The 26,441-nt window shown below is 45.7% G+C and overlaps 1 long non-coding RNA gene across 2 annotated transcripts in view; it reads left to right on the top strand.

Annotated features, from left to right (window-relative positions):
• The window catches only part of LOC109891808 (uncharacterized), a 62,968-nt gene that overhangs the window by 15,823 nt on the left and 20,704 nt on the right, over nucleotides 1-26,441 (top strand). The window lies entirely within an intron of this gene.

The following is a 26,441-nucleotide window of genomic DNA, read 5'->3' as shown; positions in this document are numbered from 1 at the left end:
AAACAAACATTTCTCTATGGACCTCGCTTTGTGCACTGTCATGCTGAAACAGGAAAGGGCCTTCCCCAAACTGTTGCCACAAAGTTGGAAGCACAGAATCGTCTAGAATGTCATTGTATGCTGTAGCTTTAAGATTTCCCTTCACTGGAAGGGGTCTTGCCCGAACCATGAAAAACAGCCCCAGACCATTATTCCTTCTCCACCAAACTTTACAGTTGGGGCAGGCAGCATTCTCCTGGCATCCGCCAAACTCATATTCGTCCGTCGGGTTGCCAGATGATGAAGCTTGATTCATCAGTCCAGAGAACACATTTCTACGGCTCCAGAGTCCAATGGCGGCGAGCTTTGCAGCACTCCAGCTGACGCTTGTCCGTGCGTATGGTGATCTTAGGCTTGCATGCGGTTGCTCGGCCATCGAAAACCCATTTCATGAGGCTCCCGACAAACAGTTATTGTGCTGACGTTGTTTCCAGAGGCAGTTTGGAACTCGGGAGTGAGTGTTGCAAATAAGGACAGGCAATTTTTTTTATGTATTTTTTATTTTGTATATATATATTTTTTCACGCGCTTCAGCACTCAGCCGTCCCATTCTGTGAGCTTGTGTGGCCTACCACTCCGTGGCTGAGACATTGTTGTTCCTGTACATTTCCACTTCCCAATAAACAACACTTACTGTTGATCGGGGCAGCTCTAGCAGGGCAGAAAATTGACAAATTGAGTTGTTGGAAAGATGGCATCTTATGACGGTGCCTTGTTGAAAGTCACTGGGCTCTTTATTAAGTCCATTCTACTTCCAATGTTTGTCTATGAAGATTGCATGACTGTGTGCTTGATTTTATACACCTGTCAGCAATGGGTGTGGATGAAATAGCTGAATCTACTCATTAGAAGGGCTGTCCACATACTTTTGTGTATATATAGTGTACTTTAGTAGGGATACTATTTTTTTATCACTTGAGAAAACAAATAAGGAACCTTTATTTTATTTATTGAACTGAAAAGTGAATTTGTACTGCAAAGAAGTATACACTGATGATTACTGTGTAAAAGTTGATTCAGATTTTCCCCATGCATGGAAGGATTAATGACTTAATCCACTTTGTGCCATGTTAGACAGTGTCTGTATGCTTAATGGATTATCTTTCTAAATCCTCTATAAACTATTCTATAAATCAAAATACAAAAAATGACCAAAGACTGTAGGGTGCCAATTGAGTAAGCTGATTCATTATGTGACGTTCAATAAGATTGATTAAAAGAAAGAAAACGTATCCTCTTTATCTCTCTAGTAATGTTAAATGCACTTGGCTAACTTTCTCTAGATACCCTAGTAGTGAGGGAAACTTTGTTGTGTGGGTATGGGTGTTGGCCATAGAGAACCCCCTATTGTACAGAAGATTAACACTGTCTGTGATGATACAGAGAGTGGCGTGGGTAGCAGCATCATAGAGCCGATTAGGTCTGGTGTCCCCTGGGCCGATGACTTTCTCAATATCCAGGCAGGATCAGAGGTGTGCCCCTCCTTGCTTGACATGGCCAGCTTTACAATTATACACACTGACTGGAAACTGAACCAGGCTTACCATCACAACTGGTTGGGGTCGACCTGTTGTGTATTTAGTGAGATTTAACATTCTGTGTTGAGGATAGAAATGTAATGAATATAGATGACACAATGCTCTATACCTGACAGATCATGTCCCGTGTAAACAATACATTTCTATCTGAATGTTCTGAACACACTCATGTTCTCTCAGCTTCTCCTTTTCTTTTCCCCATTGTGTTAAGCCTGGAAAGAATGCAGAGAATTTTTGTCTATTAGACGGCACTTCTTTGTTGTTTTACATTGACAGTATACTGCACTGTACTGAGTCACAGAGCTGTGGAATTGTCATGTAAGAGTGGGTATGGAGAGGCAACATGATAGACTGTAATGGTGAACAGGTGAACGTTCTCCCTTGTGGGTCAAAGCAGAGGAACAATGCACTAGGGGTATTTGGAGGTGTTTTTTTATGTGGGCGTAATACTGGGCCACCTCAATGTGTTTTCTGTGTGGGCTTAATACTGGGACACCTCAATGTGTTTTCTGTGTGGGCTTAATACTGGGGCACCTCAATGTGTTTTCTGTGTGGGCTTAATACTGGGGCACCTCAATGTGTTTTCTGTGTGGGTGTAATACTCAACCACCTCAATGTGTTTTCTGTGTGGGCTTAATACTGGGGCACCTCAATATGTTTTCTGTGTGGGCTTAATACTGGGGCACCTCAATGTGTTTTCTGTGTGGGCGTAATACTCAGCCACCTCAATGTGTTTTCTGTGTGGGCGTAATACTGGGGCACCTCAATGGGTTTTCTGTGTGGGCGTAATACTGGGACACCTCAATATGTTTTCTGTGTGGGCGTAATACTGGGACACCTCAATGTGTTTTCTGTGTGGGCTTAATACTGGGGCACCTCAATGTGTTTTCTGTGTGGGAGTAATACTGGGGCACCTCAATGTGTTTTCTGTGTGGGCGTAATACTGGGACACCTCAATGTGTTTTCTGTGTGGGCTTAATACTGGGGCACCTCAATGTGTTTTCTGTGTGGGAGTAATACTGGGGCACCTCAATGTGTTTTCTGTGTGGGCTTAATACTGGGGCACCTCAATGTGTTTTCTGTGTGGGAGTAATACTGGGGCACCTCAATGTGTTTTCTGTGTGGGCGCAATACTGGGGTACCTCAATGTGTTTTCTGTGTGGGCGTAATACTCAGCCACCTCAATGTATTTTCTGTGTGGGCGTAATACTGGGACACCTCAATGTGTTTTCTGTGTGGGCGTAATACTGGAACACCTCAATGTGTTTTCTATGTGGGCGTAATACTGGGACACCGCAATGTGTTTTCTGTGTGGGCGTAATACTCAGCCACCTCAATGTGTTTTCTGTGTGGGCGATATACTGGGACACCTCAATGTGTTTTCTGTGTGGGCGTAATACTCAGCCACCTCAATGTGTTTTCTGTGTGGGCGTAATACTGGGGCACCTCAATGGGTTTTCTGTGTGGGCGTAATACTGGGACACCTCAATGTGTTTTCTGTGTGGGAGTAATACTGGGGCACCTCAATGTGTTTTCTGTGTGGGCGCAATACTGGGGTACCTCAATGTGTTTTCTGTGTGGGCGTAATACTCAGCCACCTCAATGTATTTTCTGTGTGGGCTTAATACTGGGGCACCTCAATGTGTTTTCTATGTGGGCTTAATACTGGGGCACCTCAATGTGTTTTCTGTGTGGGTGTAATACTCAACCACCTCAATGTGTTTTCTGTGTGGGCATAATACTGGGGCACCTCAATGTGTTTTCTGTGTGGGCTTAGTACTGGGGCACCTCAATGTGTTTTCTGTGTGGGCGTAATACTCAGCCACCTCAATGTGTTTTCTATGTGGGCGTAATACTGGGACACCTCAATGTGTTTTCTGTGTGAGCGTAATACTGGGACACCTCAATATGTTTTCTGTGTGGGCGTAATACTGGGACACCTCAATATGTTTTCTGTGTGGGCGTAATACTGGGACACCTCAATGTGTTTTCTGTGTGGGCATAATACTGCGAAACCTCAATGTGTTTTCTGTGTGGGCGTAATACTGGGACACCTCAATGTGTTTTCTGTGTGGGCGTAATACTGGGACACCTCAATGTGTTTTCTGTGTGGGCGTAATACTGGGACACCTCAATGTGTTTTCTGTGTGGGCGTAATACTGGAACACCTCAATGTGTTTTCTGTGTGGGCGTAATACTGGGACATCTCAATGTGTTTTCTGTGTGGGCGTAATACTCAGCCACCTCAATGTGTTTTCTGTGTGGGCGTAATACTGGGACACCTCAATGTGTTTTCTGTGTGGGCTTAATACTGGGGCACCTCAATGTGTTTTCTGTGTGGGTGTAATACTTAACCACCTCAATGTGTTTTCTGTGTGGGCTTAATACTGGGGCACCTCAATGTGTTTTCTGTGTGGGCTTAATACTGGGGCACCTCAATGTGTTTTCTGTGTGGGCGTAATACTCAGCCACCTCAATGTGTTTTCTATGTGGGCGTAATACTGGGACACCGCAATGTGTTTTCTGTGTGGGCGTAATAGTCAGCCACCTCAATGTGTTTTCTGTGTGGGCGTAATACTGGGACACCTCAATGTGTTTTCTGTGTGGGTGTAATACTTAACCACCTCAATGTGTTTTCTGTGTGGGCGTAATACTCAGCCACCTCAATGTGTTTTCTGTGTGGGCGTAATACTGGGACACCTCAATGTGTTTTCTGTGTGGGCTTAATACTGGGGCACCTCAATGTGTTTTCTGTGTGGGTGTAATACTTAACCACCTCAATGTGTTTTCTGTGTGGGCTTAATACTGGGGCACCTCAATGTGTTTTCTGTGTGGGCTTAATACTGGGGCACCTCAATGTGTTTTCTGTGTGGGCGTAATACTCAGCCACCTCAATGTGTTTTCTATGTGGGCGTAATACTGGGACACCGCAATGTGTTTTCTGTGTGGGCGTAATAGTCAGCCACCTCAATGTGTTTTCTGTGTGGGCGTAATACTGGGACACCTCAATGTGTTTTCTGTGTGGGCGTAATACTGGAACACCTCAATGTGTTTTCTGTGTGGGCTTAATACTGGGGCACCTCAATGTGTTTTCTGTGTGGGCGTAATACTGGGGCACCTCAATGTGTTTTCTGTGTGGGCGCAATATTGGGGCACCTCAATGTGTTTTCTGTGTGGGCGTAATACTCAGCCACCTCAATGTATTTTCTGTGTGGGCTTAATACTGGGGCACCTCAATGTGTTTTCTATGTGGGCGTAATACTGGGGCACCTCAATGTGTTTTCTGTGTCGGTGTAATACTCAGCCACCTCAATGTGTTTTCTGTGTGGGCTTAATACTGGGGCACCTCAATGTGTTTTCTCTGTGGGCTTAATACTGGGGCACCTCAATGTGTTTTCTGTGTGGGCGTAATACTCAGCCACCTCAATGTGTTTTCTATGTGGGCGTAATACTGGGACACCGCAATGTGTTTTCTGTGTGGGCGTAATACTCAGCCACCTCAATGTGTTTTCTGTGTGGGCATAATACTGGGTCACCTCAATGTGTTTTCTGTGTGGGCGTAATACTCAGCCACCTCAATGTGTTTTCTGTGTGGGTGTAATACTGGGGCACCTCAATGGGTTTTCTGTGTGGGCGTAATACTGGGACACCTCAATATGTTTTCTGTGTGGGCGTAATACTGGGGCACCTCAATGTGTTTTCTGTGTGGGCTTAATACTGGGGCACCTCGATGTGTTTTCTGTGTGGGCGCAATACTGGGGTACCTCAATGTGTTTTCTGTGTGGGCGTAATACTCAGCCACTTCAATGTATTTTCTGTGTGGGCTTAATACTGGGGCACCTCAATGTGTTTTCTATGTGGGCTTAATACTGGGGCACCTCAATGTGTTTTCTGTGTGGGTGTAATACTTAACCACCTCAATGTGTTTTCTGTCTGGGCTTAATACTGGGGCACCTCAATGTGTTTTCTGTGTGGGCTTAATACTGGGGCACCTCAATGTGTTTTCTGTGTGGGCGTAATACTCAGCCACCTCAATGTGTTTTCTATGTGGGCGTAATACTGGGACACCGCAATGTGTTTTCTGTGTGGGCGTAATACTCAGCCACCTCAATGTGTTTTCTGTGTGGGCGTAATACTGGGACACCTCAATGTGTTTTCTGTGTGGGCGTAATACTGGAACACCTCAATGTGTTTTCTGTGTGGGCGTAATACTGGAACACCTCAATGTGTTTTCTGTGTGGGCTTAATACTGGGGCACCTCAATATGTTTTCTGTGTGGGCGTAATACTGGGGCACCTCAATGTGTTTTCTGTGTGGGCGCAATATTGGGGCACCTCAATGTGTTTTCTGTGTGGGCGTAATACTCAGCCACCTCAATGTATTTTCTGTGTGGGCTTAATACTGGGGCACCTCAATGTGTTTTCTATGTGGGCGTAATACTGGGGCACCTCAATGTGTTTTCTGTGTCGGTGTAATACTCAGCCACCTCAATGTGTTTTCTGTGTGGGCTTAATACTGGGGCACCTCAATGTGTTTTCTCTGTGGGCTTAATACTGGGGCACCTCAATGTGTTTTCTGTGTGGGCGTAATACTCAGCCACCTCAATGTGTTTTCTATGTGGGCGTAATACTGGGACACCGCAATGTGTTTTCTGTGTGGGCGTAATACTCAGCCACCTCAATGTGTTTTCTGTGTGGGCATAATACTGGGTCACCTCAATGTGTTTTCTGTGTGGGCGTAATACTCAGCCACCTCAATGTGTTTTCTGTGTGGGTGTAATACTGGGGCACCTCAATGGGTTTTCTGTGTGGGCGTAATACTGGGACACCTCAATATGTTTTCTGTGTGGGCGTAATACTGGGGCACCTCAATGTGTTTTCTGTGTGGGCTTAATACTGGGGCACCTCGATGTGTTTTCTGTGTGGGCGCAATACTGGGGTACCTCAATGTGTTTTCTGTGTGGGCGTAATACTCAGCCACTTCAATGTATTTTCTGTGTGGGCTTAATACTGGGGCACCTCAATGTGTTTTCTATGTGGGCTTAATACTGGGGCACCTCAATGTGTTTTCTGTGTGGGTGTAATACTTAACCACCTCAATGTGTTTTCTGTCTGGGCTTAATACTGGGGCACCTCAATGTGTTTTCTGTGTGGGCTTAATACTGGGGCACCTCAATGTGTTTTCTGTGTGGGCGTAATACTCAGCCACCCCAATGTGTTTTCTATGTGGGCGTAATACTGGGACACCGCAATGTGTTTTCTGTGTGGGCGTAATACTCAGCCACCTCAATGTGTTTTCTGTGTGGGCGTAATACTGGGACACCTCAATGTGTTTTCTGTGTGGGCGTAATACTGGAACACCTCAATGTGTTTTCTGTGTGGGCGTAATACTGGAACACCTCAATGTGTTTTCTGTGTGGGCTTAATACTGGGGCACCTCAATATGTTTTCTGTGTGGGCGTAATACTGGGGCACCTCAATGTGTTTTCTGTGTGGGCGCAATATTGGGGCACCTCAATGTGTTTTCTGTGTGGGCGTAATACTCAGCCACCTCAATGTATTTTCTGTGTGGGCTTAATACTGGGGCACCTCAATGTGTTTTCTATGTGGGCGTAATACTGGGGCACCTCAATGTGTTTTCTGTGTGGGTGTAATACTCAGCCACCTCAATGTGTTTTCTGTGTGGGCTTAATACTGGGGCACCTCAATGTGTTTTCTGTGTGGGCTTAATACTGGGGCACGTCAATGTGTTTTCTGTGTGGGCGTAATACTCAGCCACCTCAATGTGTTTTCTGTGTGGGCGTAATACTGGGACACCTCAATGTGTTTTCTGTGTGGGCGTAATACTCAGCCACCTCAATGTGTTTTCTGTGTGGGTGTAATACTGGGGCACCTCAATGGGTTTTCTGTGTGGGCGTAATACTGGGACACCTCAATATGTTTTCTGTGTGGGCGTAATACTGGGACACCTCAATGTGTTTTCTGTGTGGGCTTAATACTGGGGCACCTCAATGTGTTTTCTGTGTGGGAGTAATACTGGGGCACCTCAATGTGTTTTCTGTGTGGGCGCAATACTGGGGTACCTCAATGTGTTTTCTGTGTGGGCGTAATACTCAGCCACCTCAATGTATTTTCTGTGTGGGCGTAATACTGGGACACCTCAATGTGTTTTCTGTGTGGGCGTAATACTGGAACACCTCAATGTGTTTTCTATGTGGGCGTAATACTGGGACACCGCAATGTGTTTTCTGTGTGGGCGTAATACTCAGCCACCTCAATGTGTTTTCTGTGTGGGCGATATACTGGGACACCTCAATGTGTTTTCTGTGTGGGCGTAATACTCAGCCACCTCAATGTGTTTTCTGTGTGGGCGTAATACTGGGGCACCTCAATGGGTTTTCTGTGTGGGCGTAATACTGGGACACCTCAATGTGTTTTCTGTGTGGGAGTAATACTGGGGCACCTCAATGTGTTTTCTGTGTGGGCGCAATACTGGGGTACCTCAATGTGTTTTCTGTGTGGGCGTAATACTCAGCCACCTCAATGTATTTTCTGTGTGGGCTTAATACTGGGGCACCTCAATGTGTTTTCTATGTGGGCTTAATACTGGGGCACCTCAATGTGTTTTCTGTGTGGGTGTAATACTCAACCACCTCAATGTGTTTTCTGTGTGGGCATAATACTGGGGCACCTCAATGTGTTTTCTGTGTGGGCTTAGTACTGGGGCACCTCAATGTGTTTTCTGTGTGGGCGTAATACTCAGCCACCTCAATGTGTTTTCTATGTGGGCGTAATACTGGGACACCTCAATGTGTTTTCTGTGTGAGCGTAATACTCGGACACCTCAATATGTTTTCTGTGTGGGCGTAATACTGGGACACCTCAATATGTTTTCTGTGTGGGCGTAATACTGGGACACCTCAATGTGTTTTCTGTGTGGGCATAATACTGCGACACCTCAATGTGTTTTCTGTGTGGGCGTAATACTGGGACACCTCAATGTGTTTTCTGTGTGGGCGTAATACTGGGACACCTCAATGTGTTTTCTGTGTGGGCGTAATACTGGAACACCTCAATGTGTTTTCTGTGTGGGCGTAATACTGGGACATCTCAATGTGTTTTCTGTGTGAGCGTAATACTCAGCCACCTCAATGTGTTTTCTGTGTGGGCGTAATACTGGGACACCTCAATGTGTTTTCTGTGTGGGCTTAATACTGGGGCACCTCAATGTGTTTTCTGTGTGGGTGTAATACTTAACCACCTCAATGTGTTTTCTGTGTGGGCTTAATACTGGGGCACCTCAATGTGTTTTCTGTGTGGGCTTAATACTGGGGCACCTCAATGTGTTTTCTGTGTGGGCGTAATACTCAGCCACCTCAATGTGTTTTCTGTGTGGGCGTAATACTCAGCCACCTCAATGTATTTTCTGTGTGGGAGTAATACTGGGACACCTCAATGTCTTTTCTGTGTGGGCGCAATATTGGGGCACCTCAATGTGTTTTCTTTGTGGGCGTAATACTCAGCCACCTCAATGTATTTTCTGTGTGGGCGTAATACTCAGCCACCTCAATGTGTTTTCTGTGTGGGCGTAATACTGGGGCACCTCAATGGGTTTTCTGTGTGGGTGTAATACTGGGACACCTCAATGTGTTTTCTGTGTGGGCGTAATACTGGGACACCTCAATGTGTTTTCTGTGTGGGCTTAATACTGGGGCACCTCAATGTGTTTTCTGTGTGGGAGTAATACTGGGGCACCTCAATGTGTTTTCTGTGTGGGCGTAATACTGGGACACCTCAATGTGTTTTCTGTGTGGGCGTAATACTGGGACACCTCAATGTGTTTTCTGTGTGGGCTTAATACTGGGGCACCTCAATGTGTTTTCTGTGTGGCTTAATACTGGGGCACCTCAATGTGTTTTCTGTGTGGGCTTAATACTGGGGCACCTCAATGTGTTTTCTGTGTGGGCGTAATACTGGCGCACCTCAATGTGTTTTCTGTGTGGGCGCAATACTGGGGCACCTCAATGTGTTTTCTGTGTGGGCGTAATACTCAGCCACTTCAATGTATTTTCTGTGTGGGCTTAATACTGGGGCACCTCAATGTGTTTTCTATGTGTGCTTAATACTGGGGCACCTCAATGTGTTTTCTGTGGAGGTGTAATACTTAACCACCTCAATGTGTTTTCTGTTTGGGCTTAATACTGGGGCACCTCAATGTGTTTTCTGTGTGGGCTTAATACTGGGGCACCTCAATGAGTTTTCTGTGTGGGCGTAATACTCAGCCACCTCAATGTGTTTTCTGTGTGGGCGTAATACTGGGACACCTCAATGTGTTTTCTGTGTGGGCTTAATACTGGGGCACCTCAATGGGTTTTCTGTGTGGGCGTAATACTGGAACACCTCAATGTGTTTTCTGTGTGGGCTTAATACTGGGGCACCTCAATGGGTTTTCTGTGTGGGCGCAATATTGGGGCACCTCAATGTGTTTTCTGTGTGGGCGTAATACTCAGCCACCTCAATGTATTTTCTGTGTGGGCTTAATACTGGGGCACCTCAATGTGTTTTCTATGTGGGCGTAATACTGGGGCACCTCAATGTGTTTTCTGTGTGGGTGTAATACTCAGCCACCTCAATGTGTTTTCTGTGTGGGCTTAATACTGGGACACCTCAATGTGTTTTCTGTGTGGGCTTAATACTGGGGCACCTCAATGTGTTTTCTGTGTGGGCGTAATACTCAGCCACCTCAATGTGTTTTCTATGTGGGCGTAATACTGGGACACCGCAATGTGTTTTCTGTGTGGGCGTAATACTCAGCCACCTCAATGTGTTTTCTGTGTGGGCGTAATACTGGGACACCTCAATGTGTTTTCTGTGTGGGCGTAATAGTCAGCCATCTCAATGTGTTTTCTGTGTGGGCTTAATACTGGGGCACCTCAATGTGTTTTCTATGTGGGCTTAATACTGGGGCACCTCAATGTGTTTTCTGTGGAGGTGTAATACTTAACCACCTCAATGTGTTTTCTGTGTGGGCTTAATACTGGGGCACCTCAATGTGTTTTCTGTGTGGGCTTAATACTGGGGCACCTCAATGAGTTTTCTGTGTGGGCGTAATACTCAGCCACCTCAATGTGTTTTCTATGTGGGCGTAATACTGGGACACCGCAATGTGTTCTCTGTGTGGGCGTAATACTCAGCCACCTCAATGTGTTTTCTGTGTGGGCGTAATACTGGGACACCTCAATGTGTTTTCTGTGTGGGCTTAATACTGGGGCACCTCAATGGGTTTTCTGTGTGGGCGTAATACTGGAACACCTCAATGTGTTTTCTGTGTGGGCTTAATACTGGGGCACCTCAATGGGTTTTCTGTGTGGGCGCAATATTGGGGCACCTCAATGTGTTTTCTGTGTGGGCGTAATACTCAGCCACCTCAATGTATTTTCTGTGTGGGCTTAATACTGGGGCACCTCAATGTGTTTTCTATGTGGGCGTAATACTGGGGCACCTCAATGTGTTTTCTGTGTGGGTGTAATACTCAGCCACCTCAATGTGTTTTCTGTGTGGGCTTAATACTGGGACACCTCAATGTGTTTTCTGTGTGGGCTTAATACTGGGGCACCTCAATGTGTTTTCTGTGTGGGCGTAATACTCAGCCACCTCAATGTGTTTTCTATGTGGGCGTAATACTGGGACACCGCAATGTGTTTTCTGTGTGGGCGTAATACTCAGCCACCTCAATGTGTTTTCTGTGTGGGCGTAATACTGGGACACCTCAATGTGTTTTCTGTGTGGGCGTAATAGTCAGCCATCTCAATGTGTTTTCTGTGTGGGTGTAATACTGGGGCACCTCAATGGGTTTTCTGTGTGGGCGTAATACTGGGACACCTCAATATGTTTTCTGTGTGGGCGTAATACTGGGACACCTCAATGTGTTTTCTGTGTGGGCTTAATACTGGGGCACCTCAATGTGTTTTCTGTGTGGGAGTAATACTGGGGCACCTCAATGTGTTTTCTGTGTGGGCGCAATACTGGGGTACCTCAATGTGTTTTCTGTGTGGGCGTAATACTCAGCCACCTCAATGTATTTTCTGTGTGGGCGTAATACTGGGACACCTCAATGTGTTTTCTGTGTGGGCGTAATACTGGAACACCTCAATGTGTTTTCTATGTGAGCGTAATACTGGGACACCGCAATGTTTTTTCTGTGTGGGCGTAATACTCAGCCACCTCAATGTGTTTTCTGTGTGGGCGTAATACTGGGACACCTCAATGTGTTTTCTGTGTGGGCGTAATCCTGGGACACCTCAATGTGTTTTCTGTGTGGGCTTAATACTGGGGCACCTCAATGTGTTTTCTGTGTGGGAGTAATACTGGGGCACCTCAATGTGTTTTCTGTGTGGGTGCAATAATGGGGTACCTCAATGTGTTTTCTGTGTGGGCGTAATACTCAGCCACCTCAATGTATTTACTTTGTTGGCGTAATACTGGGACACCTCAATGTGTTTTTTGTGTGGGCGTAATACTGCAACACCTCAATGTGTTTTCTGTGTGGGCGTAATACTGGGACACCTCAATGTGTTTTCTGTGTGGGCATAATACTGCGACACCTCAATGGGTTTTCTGTGTGGGCGTAATACTGGGACACCTCAATGTGTTTTCTGTGTGGGCGTAATACTGGGACACCTCAATGTGTTTTCTGTGTGGGCGTAATACTGGAACACCTCAATGTGTTTTCTGTGTGGGCGTAATACTGGGACATCTCAATGTGTTTTCTGTGTGAGCGTAATACTCAGCCACCTCAATGTGTTTTCTGTGTGGGCGTAATACTGGGACACCTCAATGTGTTTTCTGTGTGGGCTTAATACTGGGGCACCTCAATGTGTTTTCTGTGTGGGTGTAATACTTAACCACCTCAATGTGTTTTCTGTGTGGGCTTAATACTGGGGCACCTCAATGTGTTTTCTGTGTGGGCTTAATACTGGGGCACCTCAATGTGTTTTCTGTGTGGGCGTAATACTCAGCCACCTCAATGTGTTTTCTGTGTGGGCGTAATACTCAGCCACCTCAATGTATTTTCTGTGTGGGAGTAATACTGGGACACCTCAATGTCTTTTCTGTGTGGGCGCAATATTGGGGCACCTCAATGTGTTTTCTTTGTGGGCGTAATACTCAGCCACCTCAATGTATTTTCTGTGTGGGCGTAATACTCAGCCACCTCAATGTGTTTTCTGTGTGGGCGTAATACTGGGGCACCTCAATGGGTTTTCTGTGTGGGTGTAATACTGGGACACCTCAATGTGTTTTCTGTGTGGGCGTAATACTGGGACACCTCAATGTGTTTTCTGTGTGGGCTTAATACTGGGGCACCTCAATGTGTTTTCTGTGTGGGAGTAATACTGGGGCACCTCAATGTGTTTTCTGTGTGGGCGTAATACTGGGACACCTCAATGTGTTTTCTGTGTGGGCGTAATACTGGGACACCTCAATGTGTTTTCTGTGTGGGCTTAATACTGGGGCACCTCAATGTGTTTTCTGTGTGGCTTAATACTGGGGCACCTCAATGTGTTTTCTGTGTGGGCTTAATACTGGGGCACCTCAATGTGTTTTCTGTGTGGGCGTAATACTGGCGCACCTCAATGTGTTTTCTGTGTGGGCGCAATACTGGGGCACCTCAATGTGTTTTCTGTGTGGGCGTAATACTCAGCCACTTCAATGTATTTTCTGTGTGGGCTTAATACTGGGGCACCTCAATGTGTTTTCTATGTGGGCGTAATACTGGGGCACCTCAATGTGTTTTCTGTGTGGGTGTAATACTCAGCCACCTCAATGTGTTTTCTGTGTGGGCTTAATACTGGGACACCTCAATGTGTTTTCTGTGTGGGCTTAATACTGGGGCACCTCAATGTGTTTTCTGTGTGGGCGTAATACTCAGCCACCTCAATGTGTTTTCTATGTGGGCGTAATACTGGGACACCGCAATGTGTTTTCTGTGTGGGCGTAATACTCAGCCACCTCAATGTGTTTTCTGTGTGGGCGTAATACTGGGACACCTCAATGTGTTTTCTGTGTGGGCGTAATAGTCAGCCATCTCAATGTGTTTTCTGTGTGGGCTTAATACTGGGGCACCTCAATGTGTTTTCTATGTGGGCTTAATACTGGGGCACCTCAATGTGTTTTCTGTGGAGGTGTAATACTTAACCACCTCAATGTGTTTTCTGTGTGGGCTTAATACTGGGGCACCTCAATGTGTTTTCTGTGTGGGCTTAATACTGGGGCACCTCAATGAGTTTTCTGTGTGGGCGTAATACTCAGCCACCTCAATGTGTTTTCTATGTGGGCGTAATACTGGGACACCGCAATGTGTTCTCTGTGTGGGCGTAATACTCAGCCACCTCAATGTGTTTTCTGTGTGGGCGTAATACTGGGACACCTCAATGTGTTTTCTGTGTGGGCTTAATACTGGGGCACCTCAATGGGTTTTCTGTGTGGGCGTAATACTGGAACACCTCAATGTGTTTTCTGTGTGGGCTTAATACTGGGGCACCTCAATGGGTTTTCTGTGTGGGCGCAATATTGGGGCACCTCAATGTGTTTTCTGTGTGGGCGTAATACTCAGCCACCTCAATGTATTTTCTGTGTGGGCTTAATACTGGGGCACCTCAATGTGTTTTCTATGTGGGCGTAATACTGGGGCACCTCAATGTGTTTTCTGTGTGGGTGTAATACTCAGCCACCTCAATGTGTTTTCTGTGTGGGCTTAATACTGGGACACCTCAATGTGTTTTCTGTGTGGGCTTAATACTGGGGCACCTCAATGTGTTTTCTGTGTGGGCGTAATACTCAGCCACCTCAATGTGTTTTCTATGTGGGCGTAATACTGGGACACCGCAATGTGTTTTCTGTGTGGGCGTAATACTCAGCCACCTCAATGTGTTTTCTGTGTGGGCGTAATACTGGGACACCTCAATGTGTTTTCTGTGTGGGCGTAATAGTCAGCCATCTCAATGTGTTTTCTGTGTGGGTGTAATACTGGGGCACCTCAATGGGTTTTCTGTGTGGGCGTAATACTGGGACACCTCAATATGTTTTCTGTGTGGGCGTAATACTGGGACACCTCAATGTGTTTTCTGTGTGGGCTTAATACTGGGGCACCTCAATGTGTTTTCTGTGTGGGAGTAATACTGGGGCACCTCAATGTGTTTTCTGTGTGGGCGCAATACTGGGGTACCTCAATGTGTTTTCTGTGTGGGCGTAATACTCAGCCACCTCAATGTATTTTCTGTGTGGGCGTAATACTGGGACACCTCAATGTGTTTTCTGTGTGGGCGTAATACTGGAACACCTCAATGTGTTTTCTATGTGAGCGTAATACTGGGACACCGCAATGTTTTTTCTGTGTGGGCGTAATACTCAGCCACCTCAATGTGTTTTCTGTGTGGGCGTAATACTGGGACACCTCAATGTGTTTTCTGTGTGGGCGTAATCCTGGGACACCTCAATGTGTTTTCTGTGTGGGCTTAATACTGGGGCACCTCAATGTGTTTTCTGTGTGGGAGTAATACTGGGGCACCTCAATGTGTTTTCTGTGTGGGTGCAATAATGGGGTACCTCAATGTGTTTTCTGTGTGGGCGTAATACTCAGCCACCTCAATGTATTTACTTTGTTGGCGTAATACTGGGACACCTCAATGTGTTTTTTGTGTGGGCGTAATACTGCAACACCTCAATGTGTTTTCTGTGTGGGCGTAATACTGGGACACCTCAATGTGTTTTCTGTGTGGGCATAATACTGCGACACCTCAATGGGTTTTCTGTGTGGGCGTAATACTGGGACACCTCAATGTGTTTTCTGTGTGGGCGTAATACTGGGACACCTCAATGTGTTTTCTGTGTGGGCGTAATACTGGAACACCTCAATGTGTTTTCTGTGTGGGCGTAATACTGGGACATCTCAATGTGTTTTCTGTGTGAGCGTAATACTCAGCCACCTCAATGTGTTTTCTGTGTGGGCGTAATACTGGGACACCTCAATGTGTTTTCTGTGTGGGCTTAATACTGGGGCACCTCAATGTGTTTTCTGTGTGGGTGTAATACTTAACCACCTCAATGTGTTTTCTGTGTGGGCTTAATACTGGGGCACCTCAATGTGTTTTCTGTGTGGGCTTAATACTGGGGCACCTCAATGTGTTTTCTGTGTGGGCGTAATACTCAGCCACCTCAATGTGTTTTCTGTGTGGGAGTAATACTGGGGCACCTCAATGTGTTTTCTGTGTGGGTGCAATAATGGGGTACCTCAATGTGTTTTCTGTGTGGGCGTAATACTCAGCCACCTCAATGTATTTACTTTGTTGGCGTAATACTGGGACACCTCAATGTGTTTTTTGTGTGGGCGTAATACTGCAACACCTCAATGTGTTTTCTGTGTGGGCGTAATACTGGGACACCTCAATGTGTTTTCTGTGTGGGCATAATACTGCGACACCTCAATGGGTTTTCTGTGTGGGCGTAATACTGGGACACCTCAATGTGTTTTCTGTGTGGGCGTAATACTGGGACACCTCAATGTGTTTTCTGTGTGGGCGTAATACTGGAACACCTCAATGTGTTTTCTGTGTGGGCGTAATACTGGGACATCTCAATGTGTTTTCTGTGTGAGCGTAATACTCAGCCACCTCAATGTGTTTTCTGTGTGGGCGTAATACTGGGACACCTCAATGTGTTTTCTGTGTGGGCTTAATACTGGGGCACCTCAATGTGTTTTCTGTGTGGGTGTAATACTTAACCACCTCAATGTGTTTTCTGTGTGGGCTTAATACTGGGGCACCTCAATGTGTTTTCTGTGTGGGCTTAATACTGGGGCACCTCAATGTGTTTTCTGTGTGGGCGTAATACTCAGCCACCTCAATGTGTTTTCTGTGTGGGCGTAATACTCAGCCACCTCAATGTATTTTCTGTGTGGGAGTAATACTGGGACACCTCAATGTCTTTTCTGTGTGGGCGCAATATTGGGGCACCTCAATGTGTTTTCTTTGTGGGCGTAATACTCAGCCACCTCAATGTATTTTCTGTGTGGGCGTAATACTCAGCCACCTCAATGTGTTTTCTGTGTGGGCGTAATACTGGGGCACCTCAATGGGTTTTCTGTGTGGGTGTAATACTGGGACACCTCAATGTGTTTTCTGTGTGGGCGTAATACTGGGACACCTCAATGTGTTTTCTGTGTGGGCTTAATACTGGGGCACCTCAATGTGTTTTCTGTGTGGGAGTAATACTGGGGCACCTCAATGTGTTTTCTGTGTGGGCGTAATACTGGGACACCTCAATGTGTTTTCTGTGTGGGCGTAATACTGGGACACCTCAATGTGTTTTCTGTGTGGGCTTAATACTGGGGCACCTCAATGTGTTTTCTGTGTGGCTTAATACTGGGGCACCTCAATGTGTTTTCTGTGTGGGCTTAATACTGGGGCACCTCAATGTGTTTTCTGTGTGGGCGTAATACTGGCGCACCTCAATGTGTTTTCTGTGTGGGCGCAATACTGGGGCACCTCAATGTGTTTTCTGTGTGGGCGTAATACTCAGCCACTTCAATGTATTTTCTGTGTGGGCTTAATACTGGGGCACCTCAATGTGTTTTCTATGTGGGCGTAATACTGGGGCACCTCAATGTGTTTTCTGTGTGGGTGTAATACTCAGCCACCTCAATGTGTTTTCTGTGTGGGCTTAATACTGGGACACCTCAATGTGTTTTCTGTGTGGGCTTAATACTGGGGCACCTCAATGTGTTTTCTGTGTGGGCGTAATACTCAGCCACCTCAATGTGTTTTCTATGTGGGCGTAATACTGGGACACCGCAATGTGTTTTCTGTGTGGGCGTAATACTCAGCCACCTCAATGTGTTTTCTGTGTGGGCGTAATACTGGGACACCTCAATGTGTTTTCTGTGTGGGCGTAATAGTCAGCCATCTCAATGTGTTTTCTGTGTGGGCTTAATACTGGGGCACCTCAATGTGTTTTCTATGTGGGCTTAATACTGGGGCACCTCAATGTGTTTTCTGTGGAGGTGTAATACTTAACCACCTCAATGTGTTTTCTGTGTGGGCTTAATACTGGGGCACCTCAATGTGTTTTCTGTGTGGGCTTAATACTGGGGCACCTCAATGAGTTTTCTGTGTGGGCGTAATACTCAGCCACCTCAATGTGTTTTCTATGTGGGCGTAATACTGGGACACCGCAATGTGTTCTCTGTGTGGGCGTAATACTCAGCCACCTCAATGTGTTTTCTGTGTGGGCGTAATACTGGGACACCTCAATGTGTTTTCTGTGTGGGCTTAATACTGGGGCACCTCAATGGGTTTTCTGTGTGGGCGTAATACTGGAACACCTCAATGTGTTTTCTGTGTGGGCTTAATACTGGGGCACCTCAATGGGTTTTCTGTGTGGGCGCAATATTGGGGCACCTCAATGTGTTTTCTGTGTGGGCGTAATACTCAGCCACCTCAATGTATTTTCTGTGTGGGCTTAATACTGGGGCACCTCAATGTGTTTTCTATGTGGGCGTAATACTGGGGCACCTCAATGTGTTTTCTGTGTGGGTGTAATACTCAGCCACCTCAATGTGTTTTCTGTGTGGGCTTAATACTGGGACACCTCAATGTGTTTTCTGTGTGGGCTTAATACTGGGGCACCTCAATGTGTTTTCTGTGTGGGCGTAATACTCAGCCACCTCAATGTGTTTTCTATGTGGGCGTAATACTGGGACACCGCAATGTGTTTTCTGTGTGGGCGTAATACTCAGCCACCTCAATGTGTTTTCTGTGTGGGCGTAATACTGGGACACCTCAATGTGTTTTCTGTGTGGGCGTAATAGTCAGCCATCTCAATGTGTTTTCTGTGTGGGTGTAATACTGGGGCACCTCAATGGGTTTTCTGTGTGGGCGTAATACTGGGACACCTCAATATGTTTTCTGTGTGGGCGTAATACTGGGACACCTCAATGTGTTTTCTGTGTGGGCTTAATACTGGGGCACCTCAATGTGTTTTCTGTGTGGGAGTAATACTGGGGCACCTCAATGTGTTTTCTGTGTGGGCGCAATACTGGGGTACCTCAATGTGTTTTCTGTGTGGGCGTAATACTCAGCCACCTCAATGTATTTTCTGTGTGGGCGTAATACTGGGACACCTCAATGTGTTTTCTGTGTGGGCGTAATACTGGAACACCTCAATGTGTTTTCTATGTGAGCGTAATACTGGGACACCGCAATGTTTTTTCTGTGTGGGCGTAATACTCAGCCACCTCAATGTGTTTTCTGTGTGGGCGTAATACTGGGACACCTCAATGTGTTTTCTGTGTGGGCGTAATCCTGGGACACCTCAATGTGTTTTCTGTGTGGGCTTAATACTGGGGCACCTCAATGTGTTTTCTGTGTGGGAGTAATACTGGGGCACCTCAATGTGTTTTCTGTGTGGGTGCAATAATGGGGTACCTCAATGTGTTTTCTGTGTGGGCGTAATACTCAGCCACCTCAATGTATTTACTTTGTTGGCGTAATACTGGGACACCTCAATGTGTTTTTTGTGTGGGCGTAATACTGCAACACCTCAATGTGTTTTCTGTGTGGGCGTAATACTGGGACACCTCAATGTGTTTTCTGTGTGGGCATAATACTGCGACACCTCAATGGGTTTTCTGTGTGGGCGTAATACTGGGACACCTCAATGTGTTTTCTGTGTGGGCGTAATACTGGGACACCTCAATGTGTTTTCTGTGTGGGCGTAATACTGGAACACCTCAATGTGTTTTCTGTGTGGGCGTAATACTGGGACATCTCAATGTGTTTTCTGTGTGAGCGTAATACTCAGCCACCTCAATGTGTTTTCTGTGTGGGCGTAATACTGGGACACCTCAATGTGTTTTCTGTGTGGGCTTAATACTGGGGCACCTCAATGTGTTTTCTGTGTGGGTGTAATACTTAACCACCTCAATGTGTTTTCTGTGTGGGCTTAATACTGGGGCACCTCAATGTGTTTTCTGTGTGGGCTTAATACTGGGGCACCTCAATGTGTTTTCTGTGTGGGCGTAATACTCAGCCACCTCAATGTGTTTTCTGTGTGGGCGTAATACTCAGCCACCTCAATGTATTTTCTGTGTGGGAGTAATACTGGGACACCTCAATGTCTTTTCTGTGTGGGCGCAATATTGGGGCACCTCAATGTGTTTTCTTTGTGGGCGTAATACTCAGCCACCTCAATGTATTTTCTGTGTGGGCGTAATACTCAGCCACCTCAATGTGTTTTCTGTGTGGGCGTAATACTGGGGCACCTCAATGGGTTTTCTGTGTGGGTGTAATACTGGGACACCTCAATGTGTTTTCTGTGTGGGCGTAATACTGGGACACCTCAATGTGTTTTCTGTGTGGGCTTAATACTGGGGCACCTCAATGTGTTTTCTGTGTGGGAGTAATACTGGGGCACCTCAATGTGTTTTCTGTGTGGGCGTAATACTGGGACACCTCAATGTGTTTTCTGTGTGGGCGTAATACTGGGACACCTCAATGTGTTTTCTGTGTGGGCTTAATACTGGGGCACCTCAATGTGTTTTCTGTGTGGCTTAATACTGGGGCACCTCAATGTGTTTTCTGTGTGGGCTTAATACTGGGGCACCTCAATGTGTTTTCTGTGTGGGCGTAATACTGGCGCACCTCAATGTGTTTTCTGTGTGGGCGCAATACTGGGGCACCTCAATGTGTTTTCTGTGTGGGCGTAATACTCAGCCACTTCAATGTATTTTCTGTGTGGGCTTAATACTGGGGCACCTCAATGTGTTTTCTATGTGTGCTTAATACTGGGGCACCTCAATGTGTTTTCTGTGGAGGTGTAATACTTAACCACCTCAATGTGTTTTCTGTTTGGGCTTAATACTGGGGCACCTCAATGTGTTTTCTGTGTGGGCTTAATACTGGGGCACCTCAATGAGTTTTCTGTGTGGGCGTAATACTCAGCCACCTCAATGTGTTTTCTGTGTGGGCGTAATACTGGGACACCTCAATGTGTTTTCTGTGTGGGCTTAATACTGGGGCACCTCAATGGGTTTTCTGTGTGGGCGTAATACTGGAACACCTCAATGTGTTTTCTGTGTGGGCTTAATACTGGGGCACCTCAATGGGTTTTCTGTGTGGGCGCAATATTGGGGCACCTCAATGTGTTTTCTGTGTGGGCGTAATACTCAGCCACCTCAATGTATTTTCTGTGTGGGCTTAATACTGGGGCACCTCAATGTGTTTTCTATGTGGGCGTAATACTGGGGCACCTCAATGTGTTTTCTGTGTGGGTGTAATACTCAGCCACCTCAATGTGTTTTCTGTGTGGGCTTAATACTGGGACACCTCAATGTGTTTTCTGTGTGGGCTTAATACTGGGGCACCTCAATGTGTTTTCTGTGTGGGCGTAATACTCAGCCACCTCAATGTGTTTTCTATGTGGGCGTAATACTGGGACACCGCAATGTGTTTTCTGTGTGGGCGTAATACTCAGCCACCTCAATGTGTTTTCTGTGTGGGCGTAATACTGGGACACCTCAATGTGTTTTCTGTGTGGGCGTAATAGTCAGCCATCTCTATGTGTTTTCTGTGTGGGCTTAATACTGGGGCACCTCAATGTGTTTTCTATGTGGGCTTAATACTGGGGCACCTCAATGTGTTTTCTGTGGAGGTGTAATACTTAACCACCTCAATGTGTTTTCTGTGTGGGCTTAATACTGGGGCACCTCAATGTGTTTTCTGTGTGGGCTTAATACTGGGGCACCTCAATGAGTTTTCTGTGTGGGCGTAATACTCAGCCACCTCAATGTGTTTTCTATGTGGGCGTAATACTGGGACACCGCAATGTGTTCTCTGTGTGGGCGTAATACTCAGCCACCTCAATGTGTTTTCTGTGTGGGCGTAATACTGGGACACCTCAATGTGTTTTCTGTGTGGGCTTAATACTGGGGCACCTCAATGGGTTTTCTGTGTGGGCGTAATACTGGAACACCTCAATGTGTTTTCTGTGTGGGCTTAATACTGGGGCACCTCAATGGGTTTTCTGTGTGGGCGCAATATTGGGGCACCTCAATGTGTTTTCTGTGTGGGCGTAATACTCAGCCACCTCAATGTATTTTCTGTGTGGGCTTAATACTGGGGCACCTCAATGTGTTTTCTATGTGGGCGTAATACTGGGGCACCTCAATGTGTTTTCTGTGTGGGTGTAATACTCAGCCACCTCAATGTGTTTTCTGTGTGGGCTTAATACTGGGACACCTCAATGAGTTTTCTGTGTGGGCTTAATACTGGGGCACCTCAATGTGTTTTCTGTGTGGGCGTAATACTCAGCCACCTCAATGTGTTTTCTATGTGGGCGTAATACTGGGACACCGCAATGTGTTTTCTGTGTGGGCGTAATACTCAGCCACCTCAATGTGTTTTCTGTGTGGGCGTAATACTGGGACACCTCAATGTGTTTTCTGTGTGGGCGTAATAGTCAGCCATCTCAATGTGTTTTCTGTGTGGGTGTAATACTGGGGCACCTCAATGGGTTTTCTGTGTGGGCGTAATACTGGGACACCTCAATATGTTTTCTGTGTGGGCGTAATACTGGGACACCTCAATGTGTTTTCTGTGTGGGCTTAATACTGGGGCACCTCAATGTGTTTTCTGTGTGGGAGTAATACTGGGGCACCTCAATGTGTTTTCTGTGTGGGCGCAATACTGGGGTACCTCAATGTGTTTTCTGTGTGGGCGTAATACTCAGCCACCTCAATGTATTTTCTGTGTGGGCGTAATACTGGGACACCTCAATGTGTTTTCTGTGTGGGCGTAATACTGGAACACCTCAATGTGTTTTCTATGTGAGCGTAATACTGGGACACCGCAATGTTTTTTCTGTGTGGGCGTAATACTCAGCCACCTCAATGTGTTTTCTGTGTGGGCGTAATTCTGGGGCACCTCAATGGGTTTTCTGTGTGGGCGTAATACTGGGACACCTCAATGTGTTTTCTGTGTGGGCGTAATCCTGGGACACCTCAATGTGTTTTCTGTGTGGGCTTAATACTGGGGCACCTCAATGTGTTTTCTGTGTGGGAGTAATACTGGGGCACCTCAATGTGTTTTCTGTGTGGGTGCAATAATGGGGTACCTCAATGTGTTTTCTGTGTGGGCGTAATACTCAGCCACCTCAATGTATTTACTTTGTTGGCGTAATACTGGGACACCTCAATGTGTTTTTTGTGTGGGCGTAATACTGCAACACCTCAATGTGTTTTCTGTGTGGGCGTAATACTGGGACATCTCAATGTGTTTTCTGTGTGGGCGTAATACTCAGCCACCTCAATGTGTTTTCTGTGTGGGCGTAGTACTGGGACACCTCAATGTGTTTTCTGTGTGAGCGTAATACTGGAACACCTCAATGTGTTTTCTGTGTGGGCGTAATACTGGGACACCTCAATGTGTTTTCTCTGTGGGCGTAATACTGGAACACCTCAACGTGTTTTCTGTGTGGGCTTAATACTGGGGCACCTCAATGTGTTTTCTGTGTGGGCTTAATACTGGGGCACCTCAATGTGTTTTCTGTGTGGGCTTAATACTGGGGCACCTCAATGTGTTTTCTATGTGGGCGTAATACTGGGACACCGCAATGTGTTTTCTGTGTGTGCGTAATACTCATCCACCTCAATGTGTTTTCTGTGTGGGTGTAATACTGGGACATCTCAATGTGTTTTCTGTGTGGGCGTAATACTCAGCCACCTCAATGTGTTTTCTGTGTGGGCGTAATACTGGGGCACCTCAATGGGTTTTCTGTGTGGGCGTAATACTGGGACACCTCAATGTGTTTTCTGTGTTGGCGTAATACTGGGACACCTCAATGTGTTTTCTGTGTGGGCTTTATACTGGGACACCTCAATGTGTTTTCTGCGTGGGTGTAATACTGGGACACCTCAATGTGTTTTCTGTGTGGGCGTAATACTGGGACATCTCAATGTGTTTTCTGTGTGGGCGTAATACTGGGACACCTCAATGTGTTTTCTGTGTGGGCGTAATACTGGGACACCTCAATGTGTTTTCTGTGTGGGCGTAATACTGGAACACCTCAATGTGTTTTCTGTGTGGGCGTAATACTGGGACACCTCAATGTGTTTTCTGTGTGGGCGTAATACTGGGACACCTCAATGTGTTTTCTGTGTGGGCGTAATACTGGGACACCTCAATGTGTTTTCTGCGTGGGCGTAATACTGGGACACCTCAATGTGTTTTCTGTGTGGGCGTAATACTGGGACACCTCAATGTGTTTTCTGTGTGGGCGTAATACTCAGCCACCTCAATGTGTTTTCTGTGTGGGCGTAATACTGGGACACCTCAATGTGTTTTCTGTGTGGGCGTAATACTGGAACACCTCAATGTGTTTTCTGTGTGGGCGTAATACTCAGCCACCTTAAATGCCCTTTGAGAGCTGGATAACTGGGTTGTACCTTCAGGTCAGGTGGTGCGTTTAGATTCACAACAACAATCTGTTCCTGCCAACTGTGACACGAGGCCCAGAGGATGAAGGCCTTTTCATAACTCTTAACCCTGTCATACTCTGAACTGGATCTGTTTTTCTGACGGTACTGTGGTGATGTGGCTAGGTTTTGAAATATTGATAGGAACTATCAAAAATTATATCATAACATTTAAGGAATTTTGGTTTTATAGTCCTAATTGTAAAGTGTTGAAATAGCTCCGTTTTGTTTAGCTGGGCGGAGACATGAGTAAATGTCCTTCCATTATGAAACGGACAGTAAAAGCTTAGAGGAAATGGTTTATTGTTAAGCAGAAGTTTCTGCTATTGCCTTTTACTTTCAGTACCCGTGACACACAGTCTGGTCTAAACAATAGGAGAGGAGTAATCTCCATTATGATAGCCTCCCTGACTTCCACATTCCTACTAGTTTAGGTGTAGTCTCTGTGTTTCAATGGGTTTCAACAGATGCACATTGCCATTGTGAGAACCCACTCAAATGTTGATTCCCTGTATGAATGGTACAATGGGGTAGTATCATCTTGTTAACCTTTTACTGCAGTTGACTAAATCAGGGTCACACAGTGTTTCTTGGTAGTCTTAAACAAATCTACTTTGAAACAAAAGTATACACCTGACACACATGGTTATGGGCTTAAAGAAAGAAGACACCTGTACCATATCAGATATAGAGTTGAAATGTATTCCATTTTGAATTTCCATCCCAATATTACACTTTATATACATCACAGAAAACTTAAATGTAACAAAACCATTTGACACAGAAACACCACATTTTTGGTATTTAAAAAAAAAAAAAGTTTATTGGTTATGAATTTATGAAAAATATGAATAACATTCCACCCCTGAGGCCGCTAGTTTCATTTGACTGCAGGAAAGGGCTACACATGTGAACTCCCTCAGAGGTGTCAATAGAGAAGAGGACAAAAACATGTTTGTAAGACTTGGTCTTTGTTATGTTGGTCTATCTCAGACCCAGTGTTTCCTGGTTGCCTGCTCAATTGGGGGCTGAACAGTAACTGAATGGTAAACAGAGCCTTATTGAGACCCCATGTCTTCTTTGTCCAGCAATGAGTAAGCAGGAGTCATTCTGGACAGGAACACAAAATCCCCAAAACTTCACTTTTATTGTTAAGAACTGCTGTCTGAGAGGAGTGACACATCTCCTCCTGATCACTCCATCCCCTCAATAGCCTTGCTCATCCTTATCCCCCTCCTCACATCCCCCTCTTCAACTCCCTACATGAAAATAATACTATAGTAATACCACAGTAATATTCACAAGAAAACACTGCAGTAAATACTACAGTAATGTCCTCAAAAACACTATACACTGCCCATTCCCCTCCCCCATGTTCCAATTGGTTGCACCCATAAGTGAGAAACCTACATGCCAAATATAGATCATACACTTAGTATACAAAACATTAAGAACACCTGCTCTTTCCATGACATAGACTGACCAGATGAATCCAGGTGAAAGCTATGATTCCTTATTGATGTCACTTGTTAAATCCACTTTAATCTGTGTAGATGAAGGGGAGGAGACAGGTTAAAGAAGTATTTTTAAGCCTTGAGACAATTGAGACATGGATTGTGTGTGTGCGCTAAGGCACTGCATCGCAGTGCTTGAGGCATCACTACAGACCTGGGTTCGATCCCAGGCTGTGTCACAGCCGGCCATGACCGGTAGACCCATGGGGCGATGCACAATTGGCCCGTCGTTGTCCGGGTGAGGGAAGGGTATGGCCAGCCAGGATTTTCTTGTCCCACCTCGCTCTAGCAACTCCATGTGGTGGACCGGGCACCTGCAAGCTAACGCTGGTCGCCAGCTGGATGGTGTTTCTTCCGAACACATTGGTTAAGCAAGCAGTGTGTCAAGAAGCATTGCGGCTTGGCAGGGTCGTGTTTCAGAGGACGCATGGCTCTCGACCTTCGACTCTCCTGAGTCCGTAGGAGAGTTGCAGCGATGGGACAGGACTGTAACTACCAATTGGATATCACAAAATTGGGGCGAAAAAGGGGTCAAAGTAAAACATTTTAAAAAAGGAAAAGACAAAATAAAGTAAATACTACAGTATACCTCAGTCCGCAAATCACTACAGTAAATACAATAGTATACTACATTCCAAAAAACACTACAGTAATTACTATAGTATATGGGCAATTTCACAGTAAACGATTTTTCACTTTAAAATGTATGTCAAACAAAAATTTGTAATTGAAAAGTTTTTAAAATAAGGACTACTTTGAAAAATGTCAGTGCAGATGCAAAGTTTGGTAACATTGACAGTTTGTGCTGTTTGTATAATGTTGCAAT

Source organism: Oncorhynchus kisutch, linkage group LG6 (assembly GCF_002021735.2).
Source record: "Oncorhynchus kisutch isolate 150728-3 linkage group LG6, Okis_V2, whole genome shotgun sequence".
NCBI lineage: Eukaryota > Metazoa > Chordata > Actinopteri > Salmoniformes > Salmonidae > Oncorhynchus > Oncorhynchus kisutch.
This window is presented reverse-complemented; position numbering and strand designations above follow the sequence as displayed.